A 14,581-nucleotide genomic window follows, 5' to 3' on the forward strand; every position below is an offset into this window, starting at 1 on the left:
GCTGAAAACAATCATTTATAGTTAGAATTCAGTCTGGGGAGACTTACAGGGAAGCTCTGTTATCTTGGATTTTGTTTTGTTTTTAGACAGGTCTCTCTATGTAGCAATAGGTGATCTGGAACTTGCTTTTCAGACCAGGGTGGCCTTGAATTCACAGATATCTGCCTGCCTCTGCCTCTGCTTCCCAAATTCTGGGATTAAAGGAACATACTACCACACCTACCTCAATACCTGGGGTTTTGCCTGCTGGAGCACTCTGTGGGTAGCAGTCCTGGTGAAAGACTAGGGCAGCATATTCCTGCTATTTAACCTGTCAGCCCCGGAGTTCCTCTGTGTCCACGCATTCTAGCTACTCAAGGTCTAATTGAAGTGTTCTTCAGTCCTTCACGGTCACTTGTGTGCTTATGAAAAGACTGATTCTTCATGGGGATTGTCTACCTCTATGAGGGAGGCTGTTACTACCTCTGCTCTATAAATGAAAAAAGACAAGCATTGTCATTTGGTCATTTGGTCATTTGGTCAGTTGTTAATAAACAGCAGGGCTGGACCTTAAAGGTAGAGTTCACAACCTGCAGGTCGTAGGCTCACAGCCATGACCCTATTCTTTGGCTAGAGAGCTTCGAGAAAACACAGATGGTGCAGAAACATTTGAGAAATGTATATTCTTGCCAGAAATGAAAGAATGCAAAGCCAAACAGTCAGGGAGCTTTTCTGTTGTATCTAGCTTGCAAAAGTCTTCTTCTTCTTCTTCTTCTTCTTCTTCTTCTTCTTCTTCTTCTTCTCCTTCTCCTTCTCCTTCTTCTTCTCCTTCTGCTGCTGCTGCTATTTAACTTGAATTACATAAAATAATACATATTCATGGTTAACAGAAGCAGAGTGAGCTAGGTATAGTCGCACACACTTATAATCCCAGGACAGCAGGATCAGATTTTCAGGACCAGCCTCCACTACATGAACCTCTATCTCAAAACACCAAGGGGCTGGGGAGATGAATCAGTCAATCATGTGGTTGCCCCACAAACATGAGGACCTAAACAAGAGCCTCAGCATCCCATTTGATAACAAGCACTTTTAATCCCATCACTGAAGAGGCAGAGAGGGATCCTAAGGGCTTTCTGGCCAGCTATTCTAGCCTAATTGGTGAGTTCCAGGCCAATGAGAAACCCTTTCTCAAAAGAAGTGAATTGCATTCCTAAGGATGACTCCTAAGGTTGTCCTCTGGCCTCCACACACATATGCACATGCTCCTGTACATACACACACACGGGGACACACACACACACACACACACACACCACACGATTTAAAAATATGGACTGGAGAGATGGCTCAACCTGCAAAGTATTTGCTGTGTAAACATGGGGTTCAGATTTGCAGTACCAACACGAAAAGCCAGGCATGTTGGCATATGACTATGATTGCAGCACCAGGGTAGGGGTAGGAGACAGGAAGATCTTTACAGCTAGCCAACCTCGGATCTCCATGCATGCCCACACACATGAACATGTACCCATGTATAAGCACACACATAAAATTTATATAGTATATTATTTAAATACATTTTTGGTTATGTAATGTACATGAGTGTTTGGCCTGGTGCCCACAGAGGTCAGAAGAAGGCATTGGATCCCTTGGAAGTGTAGTTACGGGTAGTTTTGAGTCACCATGTGGGTGCTGAGAACCGAGCCCAAGTCCTCTGCAAAAATGGTATTACCCATTGAACCATCTCTCCCATAAACATATATGTACACGCATATATAGTATATATGTATAATGTATATGTGTGTGTGCCTTAAAGACATGGACATATTTTTAAAAGAAAAAAAAGATTTCAATGTAACTCTTTTTTGTATTATTTTATATAATGAAAGTTAAATAGAACCAGGTGGTAGTGGCACACACTTTAATCCCAGCACTTGGGAATCAGAGGCAGGTGGATCTCTGCGAGTTCAAGGCCAGCCTGGTCTACAGCCTGCTAAGACAGGCTCCAAAGCTACACAGAGAAACCCTGTCTTCAAAATAAATAAATAAATAAAAAAGTTAAACAGGAAAAGAACAGTCTGAGTCTTTGAGACCTATCAGCTGAAAAGCATCACACACACACACACACACACACACACACACACACACTTACAAAACTGCTCTTCAGGAAGATAGGGTGCACTCTGAAGACAGCCCCTGAGCCAGTCCAGCTTCTCCACCATGGCCTTGGCCTACTGTCCTTTGTCTTTCAACCCTTGAGTTCTTCAGGGCTTCTGGGAAATGCTGTCTTGATGATGTCTGTAATCATTCAAGGTCAGCAAAGCAAGGAACAGGCCCAGACTGGGACAGGGAATGGAGAGTAGGGACAGGGGGCGGGGGTATGCAGAATGAACCCAAAAGAACTTACTGCCCTTTGACACAGTCATTTGTAATCTCACAGTAGAGAGATTATCCCCAAGGGAAAGCCCAGCACTGGCTGCGTGATATACACAGAGCTATTTGTGGGAATGCTTTATGGTGTGTAATAATAAAAGCAAAGATTTAAACCAAAATGGTTGTGCTGGGATATGGCTTAGTGATAGACTGTTATCCTTACATGCCCTTCATACACACACATTCACACATGCACGATAATAATAAAAATAAAACAAAAAAAGCCTGCATCCCTTTTCCATCATTAGAGCCACCTCTTCTTAGGTGAATCCCCTTGTTCAGCTTTGGGAGATCAGTAGTCAGATTCAGACTCCCTAGGGGAACTAGCACATCCCTGTTTGTTCTCTCTCCTGCCTGGCCCCTGCCTGTCTCTGTCTCCCCTGAACCCAAAGCCCTTTCAGTACACTAAGGAAATATTGTACTAGTGGGCTATATCCTCACTAAGCACACTATCTGAGCCTCAGTTTCCCCGTGTCCATGGGGATCACATTCTCTGCTCACTGTGTGTCCCTGAGTGTTGGAAAAGATGGTGATTCTGAGCAGCCTAGCGTATTGTGGATGCGTTGCTTGGGGAGAGGGGCAGCCTTCCATTAAAGCCCCTCAGCACTTTAGTTAGCCTTAGTGCTGTCCCCTTCCTTGGCTCCAGCAACTATCTCCATGACATCCCTTGACTCATCTGCCCTTGTGAGGTCCAGTGCCCTAGCTAGTGACTCTACCTTCCTGGGTCCCAGCCAGAGCCTCTGTCTTTACAGCCAGGATTCACCCACAAGTGTTGCAGGACACATCTTCCCTGCCCAGCCTCAAACTCTTCCAGTTGGCCTCTGTCCCAGTACCGCCTGCTGAGCTCTCTATGATCTGTCAAGTCCTGAGGCTAAGAATGCGACTGGCCCAGCTTGATTTCTGTCCTGGTTTCCTCCTCCATTGCTGACATAAGCACCCCAACCAAAAGTAACCTGAGGGAGGAGAGGATTTATTTGCTTATTTATTTGGCTTCGAGATCACCAAAAAAAGTAATCGAGGAAATTAAAGGCAGGAGATTGAAGCCAAAACTACAAAGGGATGTTGCTTACTGACTCGTCCAGTAGCTTCCTTAGCTACTTCTCTTACACAGTGCAGGACCACCTGCCTAGTGGGAGACTAGCCCCCCCCCCCATCAATTAGCAATTAAGAAAATGCTTCACAGACATAGCCACGAACCAATCAGATCGTGGTAATACTTCAGCTGAGGTTCCCTGTTCCCAGGGGACTCTAGATTGTGTCAAATTGGCAGCTGAAGCTAACTGTGACATTTCGCCTTTATCCACTTTGACACACACACATGTCTTTACACCATAACCTTTCCTTTCTTGCTTATTCCCCAAATTCCCTGTTAATATAATAATACAAAATGCAGCACAACTTTAAAAGTTCCATAGTCTTTAAGAACTTTCAACGATGTAAAAAGTCCAAAGTCTCAGGGCCAGAGAAATGTCTCAGTGGTTAAGAGTAGTTGCTGCCCTTCCAGAGGATCCAAGTTCAGTTCCCAGCATCCAGGCCAGGTGGCTTACAACAATCTAAACTCCAGCTCTAAGGGAATCCAAGGTCTTCAAGGGCACCCACATTCATGTGTAGGCAGGCTTACTTACATATAACTTAAAATAATAAAAATCTTTTAAAAATAATTCAAGGTCTCTTAACTGTGGGCTACTGTAAAATGAAGGGAAAAAAACAAATTATATACTTTCTTATTCCAAGAGGGGAAAATCAGGACACAGTTACAGAGAAAAGCAAAACCCAAATCCCTTGGTGTAACTACATGAGTGTCTGGCTTCCAAGACTCACTCATGAACTTCTGGGCTTCAAAGGGCTTGGGCAACCTAACCTGTCCAGGTCTGCTAGCCACAGCACACACAGCTTATCTCCTAGGCTCAAGAGGGCTCTACACTGCACCCACCACTCTCCTTGGTCGTTGTTCTAGTCTCCTAGAAATCTCTTCTATACCTGAAGCTGCACCTTCAGCAATGGCCTCTCCTGGGCCTCCTCAAGGAGGCTCTGACCCTGTTTCAGAGTGCCAAGCCCCAGCTTCATTCTATGACCCTTTCAGCCTTCAAAACCAGTACCATATGGTACTCATACATTATTTGCCAAGTTCTTCTGCCATTTTGATACGCAGCCCCACCACCACCACCGCACATACACACTGGAACATAGCTTCTGTGTGTTGATCCTGGGAAAACACACTTCCCAGAAGATTTCACGAATGAATGAATGATGCTGGTCTCTTATTAATTACAGCTGATTTTTCGGCCTCAGCTAACCAGTGTCTATCATCCCATTGAAGCAAAGGTTTCACTTCTGTGGGTGCTTAATCCAAAATATGACATAAATGGCCCTGGTGGATTCTTTGAGGAACTTTCAAACTTCACAGTCTCTCAACGTTTTTTTCCAGGTCCACACAGAACAACCCTTAAAACCCTGAGCAATCAATAGCTTCCCCCCCCCCCCCTAAAGCTCCAATCACTTACACAATCCAACCTCAGAACAACCTACATGTACATTACACCCCATTTCCTGGTACCAATTTCTATCCAGTTTGCTTCTGTTACCATGATAAACATCATGACCAAAAGCAACTCCAAGGAGAAAGGGTTTATTTGGATCTACAGATTAGTTTGTCATTGAGGGAAACAAAGGCAGGAACTTAATTAAGGTAGATGGAACCAGGACCCATGAGGATGCTGCTTCCTGGCTCACTTCCCCTGGCTTGCTTATCTACTTTTCTTGTACAGTCCAGGCCCACCTACCTAGGGATGGTACCTTCCACAAAGAACTGGACCCTTCTACATCAATAATTAGCAATTAAGAAAATGCCTCAGAGACATGATCATGGACCAATTTCAGGGAGGCTATTTTTTTTTAATTGCTAGTCCCTCTTCCCAGGTGACTCTAGGGTGGGCAAGTTGGCAACCACAGCCAACTAGGACTGTCTCCATCACAATGCCATCAAACGTCATGTGTAGAACAGCCTGCGGGCCTTCACCACCACTTCCTCGCTGAGCACCAGATGAACGCAGGGCCTGCTTCCGTGGGTCTAACGTTCCAGTGGGGACAGGCAGAATAAACATACCAATCCATGCACAGATTCTGTGATGAGCGTCATAACAAAAACCACAGGATGAGGGCTGGAGATGTGGCTCCACGAAGGAGCATTTGCCTAGCATGTGTGAGGCTTTAGGCTCAATTCCCAAGCACTCTGAGAAGAAGGAAACGAGGAAGAGGGAAATGACACAGTAATGAGGAAGGATGACCTGCTACACACCGTGACCTGATGAGTTCCACACATTTGGAGTAGATACTGAAAAGCAGAACCACAACCAGGGGCTACCGTTAGAAGTAAGGGCTATGGTTATCAACTGTACTGTGTGCGCATGAATGGATGGAAATTACATCACACTCATGGTTAGGTGACATAGTTGAAAGGTCAAGGGAGACTTTTGATCACAGAGTTGAAGTAGAAAAGTCAGTCCTCGGGTAAACTGGAGGAAGGCCCTCTGAGTAGAGATCTCCAACAGATCTCCTGGGGATAGGAAATGCTTGAGCTGCTCACTTGAGGGTCAGTAGGACCAGTCAGTGTGAATCAAGCCAGGAATGGCACTGGTGTGGAAGTTAGAAGGAAGTCTTAGAACTGTCCGATGTCTCCTTCCGAGACATCGTGTTCACAGATATTTGGAGAATGGAATAAGAGGAGAGTATGGTGGGAGGTGCCATGGCTAGGGAAGAGGAAGAGGAGTATCTATCTAGACTGGGAAACAGAGGTAAAGGCAGGCACAAGAAAGCAAAGTTGGAAGGCAGAGGGTCTTGCCAGCCCCTTGAGTCTGAACTTGAACAGCTACCCTCTATCTTTGTGGTTCTCAGACCTGTCATAGAGATGGAAGGGTCCCTGCCTTCAGAGACAGAATTCCTTGACCCTTCCCGATCAGCTGCTTGGGAATACGTCAATCTAGATGAGGCTGAACATGCCATGCCTCGCAAATGTTTGCTCTGCCTGGTTTTCTGGGTCCCAAATTCACCGGCAGAAGCTTCCCAGTTCCCAGCACGATAAGGAGCGAAGAATCAGCTGACAGAGACACACTTGAAGGCACTTGGAGTGGTCCTCTATGTGCACAGCGGGCAGGGGAGCCGCTTTCCAACTCCTGAAATGAGCTGGGGCAAAGTAATACAGACTCTACTCATTTTGTTACCGCTCCCCAGCAGGCAGCAACAGAATCCCAATGACGATGACATCCGCCAAAGGCAACCTGAGGATCATACTAACATGCTGCGGGCTAGAAGATATTGGGGGATGGGAGGCTACTTCCTCTTGTCAGCTGTCTCTGCACCTGGAGTCCCTGCAGTTCAGAGAGCCTAGAAGCAGTAGCAGGCCCTAGTCGTTCTGATGCTGACCGCTAGGACCTAGAAGACCCTCTGCATTGTTCGGCTAGTGGGCCAAGGGCTGGTGCAGTTCCAGTAGCAGCGATGTCACTAGCCGCTCAATTATTTCCTACTCAACCTGGCATCCACCAGCCTGCAGTTCACACTGATGCCGCCCTTCTGGTCTTCAGCAGGTCCTTCCGAAGATCCGTTTAGAAGGTTTTGCTTAGAATCGTTGTACTCAACACGCGTGCCGGGAGCTTCATGCCGGCACAGTGAATGTGATTCTCTATTGTATGGTGACTTGTGCACCAAACCCAGGCCAAGTTCTGGGCACATCACCATTGACTAAAGTGGGGAGTGGGCCTTTGTATCTGTTGTGCTCCCACAATGGTGTTCCCAAATGGTTGGCCAAAAGATACTGTCACCTGCAAACGATGACAATTGCCTTCCTATTGCCTCTGGCCCTGCTTGAAACCTGCTCAGGGCTGCTGTTAGACCTCCTTGCCGGCAGTCAAGCGGCCTGCCTTGATCCATTCAGAATCACTCCGTGCTGGCCGCTGGCCCTGTGCTCTGCTACCTGCTTAACCAAGGGTCTGGGGCAGACCAGAAGCCGGTGTTCACCAACTAAATGGCAAGCCTTGAGTCTGAAGCTACTTGCCAGCACAGGCCCACCTCTTTCTTGTCTCCTTCTGCCTGGTTTTCCTAGAGCTACCTTGAACTGCCTGCTATGCCCGACTTTTGCTAGGGCCAGAGAGAATTGTGTGTGAGTCCAGGGAATCCCTGAAACCTGTAAGTTGACTCTGACAACTGGGTCCCAGTACCGTTGTTCTCCAACTAGGCCTAAGCCAGAAATGCAATAAGACCTACCAGATGCTTGCTATTATCAGAGCGCTCAGCAGATCGGGCCATTTGGGGTTGGGTGACTTCAGAACCAGTATTCTAGGGTCTCTTGGAGAAATGTGAATGGCTAGTTGGTGGAGATAACTTAAAATGGGTTTTTGCCTCCTGCCTTCTGTGTGAGGCAGGGTGAATTCCTTCTTTCCTGACTCCCTATAGAGAGCAGCGAGGATGAGAAAACCAAGGGAACTTGCATGCGTGGCCCTATCAATTCCTGGTACAGCCTCTGGAAACTCTGAGCTCACTCACTGCCTTCCTAGTTCTGCCTCCTACTCTATTCCCTTTAATTTCGCAAAGGAGCTGCAAAAGGAGAGGTCTGAGCCCTATTTAAGAGACTAGAGTTGAGGACCCATGGGCTCAAGAAGCCCTGTGAATGGCTGAAGATTTCAGAGTTTTTTCTTGTTTGTTTGTTTTGCTCTTTAAGATTTATTTATTATGTATACAATGTTCCTCCTGCATGTACGCCTCCATACCAGAAGAAGGTACCAGATCTCATTACAGCTGGTTATGAGCCATCATGTGGTTGCTGGGAATTGAACTCAGGACCTCTGGAAGAGCAGCCAGTGTGCTTAACCTCTGAACCACCTCTCCATCCCTGATTTCAGAATTTTTAATCTTTTTTTAAATTACATTTTTTTTGTACACTGTATTTTGACCCTGTTATCTTTAAAGGCGGTTTTCCTTTCATCTCCTCCAGATCCCTGAGGCATGGCTGATCCCAAACAGTATCAGCACTATTCCTGAGCATGCTAAATGCTGCAGAAAAGGAAGCCATGAAAGCAATCAAAGGTCTTGATGCCTTGCTGCTTGGAGAATGGGGTGAACTGGTCATCTTGTCTCCAGGCTGGGTGGAGCACCAGTGGCTTAGTAAGCCACAGGTGACAGGAACTGGGACAGGTAGTAACAGGTTTCAGCCCCTAGCTATGGCACTATGCAAGATCTTTCCGGATTTCCTACACCTGGGGCTCATGAGGAAGGAAGTTTCCTGTCCTAGTATGTATTCTAGCAGGGACTGATTGGTCACACGCATTGCTGAAGGTTAAATTAATGCATCTGGCAGGATGTAGAACAGTGGTCCTCAACCTATGGGTCATGACCCCTTTAGGGGTCAAAGGACTCTTTCACAGGGTCACCATCGGAAAACAGCTATTTACATTACGATTCGTAATACTAGCAAACATTATAGTTATGAAGTAACAACAAAAATAACTTTATAGTTGGGGGTCACCACAACACGAGGAACTGTATTGAAGGGCCACATTAGCCATTTAGGAGGGCTGAGAACCACTGGCGTAGAGTGACTAACTCAGCAATCCCTTTTAACCTGGAGACCTTGGAGCTGATACGGAACAAGTGGAGCATAAAGTTCGCATCTATCTGCACAATGTGTGCCTCAGCAGTAGGTATCACCCCTGCTCCCCAAGTGCATCTGAGGACAGCTAACTTCAGTCCTTTCTGTGGTAGGAAAGGCTTGCTTCTTATACGAAAACAGAACCTCCATTCCTGTGCATTTTCAACACATGTCCCTTCGGGAGACTCAGAGAGCTAGACCAAAATCTACCGAAAGACCTGCCAATGAAATTCATGTTCCAACCAAACTTCTTTATCTTTCTGCAACCCATCCTCTGAGTTAGGACCTACCTTAAGACCTAAGATCAAGGCTTCCCTCCCAACTGAACAGTTGATATGTCTAGGAGCTGCAAGCTCTTAAATCAGAAATAAGAGTTTATGCCAGGCAGTGGGAGCACGCACCTTTAATCACAGCACTTGGAAGGCAGAGGCATGGTGGTGTATGCTTTTAATGCCACTCGGGAGGCAGTGGCAGACGACCTCTTGTGAATTCAAGGCCAGCTTGGGAACTGCACCATCTCTACCTGGGACTGGCTGCTCTCAGGACCAGCTGCCCACTACTGCCGCTTGGGGACGTGCAGCATTTCTGCCTCTGAGCCCCTCAGGGATCCGCAGCATTTTTATTTAATCTATTACACCCTGTTTGGCTGCTTGATAACCAAGACCTTGCAGGACAAAGCCCAGAATACTTTGCTTCTCCCATGCCTCTGTGTGACTTCAGTCTTCCTAGCCAACCCTCTCATGCCGTGTACCCCAAACATGTCCACTCATGCTGCTATATCTCCCTGGAGTGCCAGACCCACATCCTGTTAGAATGGGCATGTCTTGTGCCTCCACGACCTCTTGCGTATTCTGTCCTGCAGGCCATCCCTTGCCTCTACATTTTAGAATCCCTTCCCTCTTTCCGGCCTCTCCAAGCAAGTCTTGCTCCCTGAGAGAGACTCTGGGTATAGCTCAGTGGCTAGAGTGGTTGCCTAGCATGTTTGAAGCTCTGGTTTTGACCCCAGCACTGCTTAAAAGGGTGTGATGGTGGACGCTTGTGAGCCCCATCGTTGACTCATAGCAACTTCAAGGTCAACCTGAGAAACGTGAAACCCTGCCTCAAAAATAAACCAGTAAATGAAACACTCAGAGGTCTGACTGAAAAAAGAGTTTCCAGCCCGTGCTGGCCAGCTGTCGTTCATCTGAACTTCCCCCACATCTGGGGTCAGGAGTTGTTTTCCCCTCAGGTACTGAGTGGTTCTCTCTCTCAGGGGCAGGCTCACCTTCCTTCATTGAGTAGAAGCTTCTGTTAGTCCAATCTGATTTGTTCGTAGCCCCCTCCACAGCACTGTTGGGCCTGAAGCAGCGTCCAAGGTTCCTCATGAAAACGGAAATGTGTGTGGCTGTGTCTTCTGACCTTTCCACATTCTGTCTCTGCTCTTCCTTTCCTGATTAAGATGTCAAGTCAACAGGGAGCTGCCAACCAGCTCTCGGTTCTCTGGGGTGGGGGCTGGGAAGGTGCCCTTCTGCTGTTGACATGGATCTCCCAAGTGACACATTTCGTGAGCTGAGAAATGTGTGTGTGTGTGTGTGTGTGTGTGTGTGTGTGTGTGTGTGTGTGTGTGGGTGTCTTTATGAGGTCACTTCTGCAGGGATCTAGTTGTCCCAAATGAATTTTCAGCACTTCCCCTGTGGAGGCAGCAACATAGGCAGGGGACCAAAACTGCCCTTAATTAGGTCAGCAAGACATGGACTCATAAACCATGGAATGTATGAGCTCTGAAGCCAGTGGCCTTGTCTCGGGGATGTCAACATTAAGGTCTAGAGAAGAGCACTAGATCATGCAAGCAGAATGTTCCAACCTGCCTCCACCATTCCGGCAGAGTCTTAGCAGGATGGCAACTTCCTAGCCTCTGGTGCAGGGTGCCCAGTCACCTAGTTTTTCTGGCACTGAGAGGTTTCTCAGCATCTCACACACTCAGTGCTAAAACTGAGAAAGTCCTAGGCAAACCACGGTGGCGTCACCCTATTGCTGTGGGTCATGGCTCCTTTCTCCTCCCTAACTCTAAAGCCTCCAGCCAAGCTTCAGAAGAAAATGAAAAACAAAAAACAAAAAAAAACTATCCGAGGCCCAGATGTGGGCGTCAGATGAACCCCCTGGGATCAGTGCTGTGGCTTGGCCTGGCAGGGAACCGGGCTGCCAGCCATCGCCCTGCCGTGGCCACTTCCACCACCCTGCTGTGGACACTTCCCCCTCTGCAGCTTTGCTTTCTTTACACCAAAGGCACAATTTTCAAAGCTCTGTTGGGGTTGTTTGACTTTGATCTCTACAAACATTTCTTCTGATAAGTACCAGACCCTCACGTGATGTATGTTTCAAGAGTCTGTTCAGCAATATGCTGGCATGCCTCCTGATTGTTCTGCAGTTTAGGACGGTCCAGTCAGCTCTGTCCCTAGCCGTCTATGTGACCATGAGCAAACATCCGTGTACCTTGGTTTACCCATGTATGACATGGGAAGTGCTAGAATCTGCTTCATAGACTAGCTCTGGAATCTGAAAGAGAAAGCACTGAAGATTCTTCTGGCACACAGCGAGTGCTCAGGAAGAAGTTGTCATGTGCCATCCCTGATGGCTCTGGGTCTAGTCTACGCCTTCTTCCAAAGACTGGGGAAGTCAGCCAGAGGCCAATGGGGACACAGATTTGCCAGTGGATGGAGATGTAAGATTTCTCTCTCCTGATCCTATAACTCAACTGAATTCATAAATATGTAGGAGCTTCCTTGGAGAGGCATTGCTTTAGGGCCACTTTTCTCAGGAAATGGTGAGAACCTCGCTGGAGCTCCGGAGGACACTCAAACTTTCGGTTCCTGCAGTTCAGAAGTATCACGGTAGGGGGCAGCACAGGCAGGTGGAGGTGAGAAAATGAGACCAAAGCTGGCAGGCGGAGTGCTGAAGGACGTTCAAGTCTTTGTAACGCTCCCCACCCCCACCTCTGACCCCAGGCATTGCTCCAGGGGCTGGCGAAGACAGGTGGAGGTGGTACACACAGAAAGGAACTGGACTGAGAGAAAAGTCACAGGCCTAGGCATCAGGATACAGCGCCTCACCTCCTCTGTTTCTTATTTAACATGTAATGTGAATTGAGGCTTTTTTTTCCTCTGAGCCTCCCTCTCTCTGAGATAGCTAAGTCAGAATCAGTGATTTATTTTTTAAACTCAACTTTGTTTTAATTCTTTGTGTCTTGATTTCTATTCCTGACACTATACTAGCTGTACAGTAACGTACATTGCTTCTACGTCACGGCATTTGCATCATGGGAAGTCATGATGGCAGAAGCCTGAAGCAGCTGGTCACATTGCAAGAATTCACACACACACACATACACACACACACACACACACACACACACGGCGGGGGATTGCAGGTTGCAAACAATTCAATACAGAAGTACAGTCTTCAGCTTCCTGAGTAAGCGCTCTACCAACAAGCTACCTCCTCCGTCTGAGTTAAAACTCAGATTTCTAATACCTTTCTAAGTAAAGGACTGAGCCCAGCAATGGCTGTTCCTCAGAAGCCAATCTCATAGGCTCCTCTGGCCTCCTCGCTTGCCCATCTGGCTGCCCATCAGGCAGACCTGAACATCAGAGTTCTTAGAATTGCATTTAAAATCCCTTCCAATCAACCAAGCAATACTTCATAATGCCTCCAAAATGAAGGTTGCATTGAAAAACGTGTACCTGGACTGCACATAATAACCAGAGTGGAGAGATGGATGCCAGATTGCCTTCCCCAGGGTAGTTTCTGCCATACCTTAGCCGTGTGACCTAGAACAATTCACTTAATAGCCTGCCCCAGACTTCCCTTACCCTCCCAATGATAATATGACCTTCCTCCCAGGACTACAATGAGACCGCTTGCTATGAAAACAGTGATGAGTGAGGTACCTAAGATGTGGACAATGAAAAGCGGGTAATAGGAGACAGGACGGTGGGTAACTGGAGGGTTTGAATGTACCCAGGACTGTGGAGAAAGCCCAGCTCTGCCATTTGCTCACTGCAAGTTCCTGGACAAAGCCTTTGAATCATCTATGCTGAGGCCCTTGTAGTACTGGAAATGCCTCTGCATAGTGGAGACTTCCAAGAGAATAGTCATTAAAGCATTGCTCGATGCTGTTGCCTGGCTTCCACAGCTTCTCAAGCTTGCTGCCCACCCCTTCCAAGGCTGGGGCATGGATATTGATCGAAAAGACAAAGAGATTTTGCCAGGCACAATGGCAGCTTTGTGAGCCATGCAGCTCATAATTTCCTTGCTGATCTTTCCACCTGAAGGAATGTCATTCCAGGCCTGGGTGGTAAGACGTTGGGAGCCAGCCCAGAACTCCATCTGCCAGTCAATTGAGGGTGGACAGAGGAGGGACCAACCTGAAGCATCCTTGTACAGAAATCTTCTTTTTAAATAGAAGACTCGGGGGCTCAGAATGGGAAAGAGACGTGCCTGGTCCTCTAGGGCCAACTAAAGGTGGTGTGGAGGCCGCAGCCTAAACTTCCTGTGGTGACCTACTCACACCAGGGCTTACATCCCCAAAGGACATCTTAAACATGTACACATCAGAAAATTATCCTTTTATCCAAGGGAAGGTGTGTATATTAGCAATGAATAGCTTAACAAAATGAAAAAAGCAGATATTTATCTTACAACTTAAATATTTATGGTACATCTAAACTCCTATAATATAGTTGAGGCCATTTTCGTTTGCTTTTTGTTTTTTGAGACAGGGTTTGTTTTGTGTAGCTCTGGCTGTCCTGGAACTCACTCTGTAGACCAGGTTGGCCTCAAACTAGGGGATCTGCCTGCCTCTGCTTCCCCGGTGTTGGGATTAATACTGCCCAGCCCTCTTTCTTTTAAAATAACAATGTGGGGCTGGAGAGATGATTCAGTGGTTAAGAAGACTTCCTGCTCTTGCAGAGGACTTCATTTCAGTTTCCAGTACCCATATAAGGTGCTTCACAGCCTCCCACAGCTCCAGTTCCAGGGGATTTGATGTCCTCTTCGGCCATCCTCAGGCTCCTGAAGACGTGTGGTACACATGAACCCATAGAAACACACAGGCATAAATTAAAAAAAAATCTTCTTTAAAAATAAAAATAACAGGTTTAACTGGGTAGTGGTGGTGCACACCTTTAATCCCAGCACTCGGAAGGCAGAGGCAGGTAGATCTCTGTGAATTCAAGGCCAGCCTGGTCTACACAGTGACCCGGTTTTCAAAAACCAAATTAAACAAATAAATAATGAGTTTAGGGTGGACAAGTTAGGTAGGTAGTTGCCTGCTTCCAAACCTGATGATCCAAGTTGGAGCTCCAGGACCCACATGATGGAAGGGCAGAACTGACTCTCAGATGTTGTCTTCTGAGTGCCACATGGCACAACCATTCCCCATACACAAAATAAAAACATAATTTAGAATGTAATAAGTAGCCTGCATTAGTTACCTGTCTGTGGTTATGATAAAACACCATGACTAAGGCAACTTATAAAAGAATATAA

Source organism: Microtus oregoni, unplaced genomic scaffold, assembly GCF_018167655.1.
Source record: "Microtus oregoni isolate MIOR12 unplaced genomic scaffold, Mior012 000139F_ref0000186, whole genome shotgun sequence".
In the NCBI taxonomy this organism is placed as follows: domain Eukaryota; kingdom Metazoa; phylum Chordata; class Mammalia; order Rodentia; family Cricetidae; genus Microtus; species Microtus oregoni.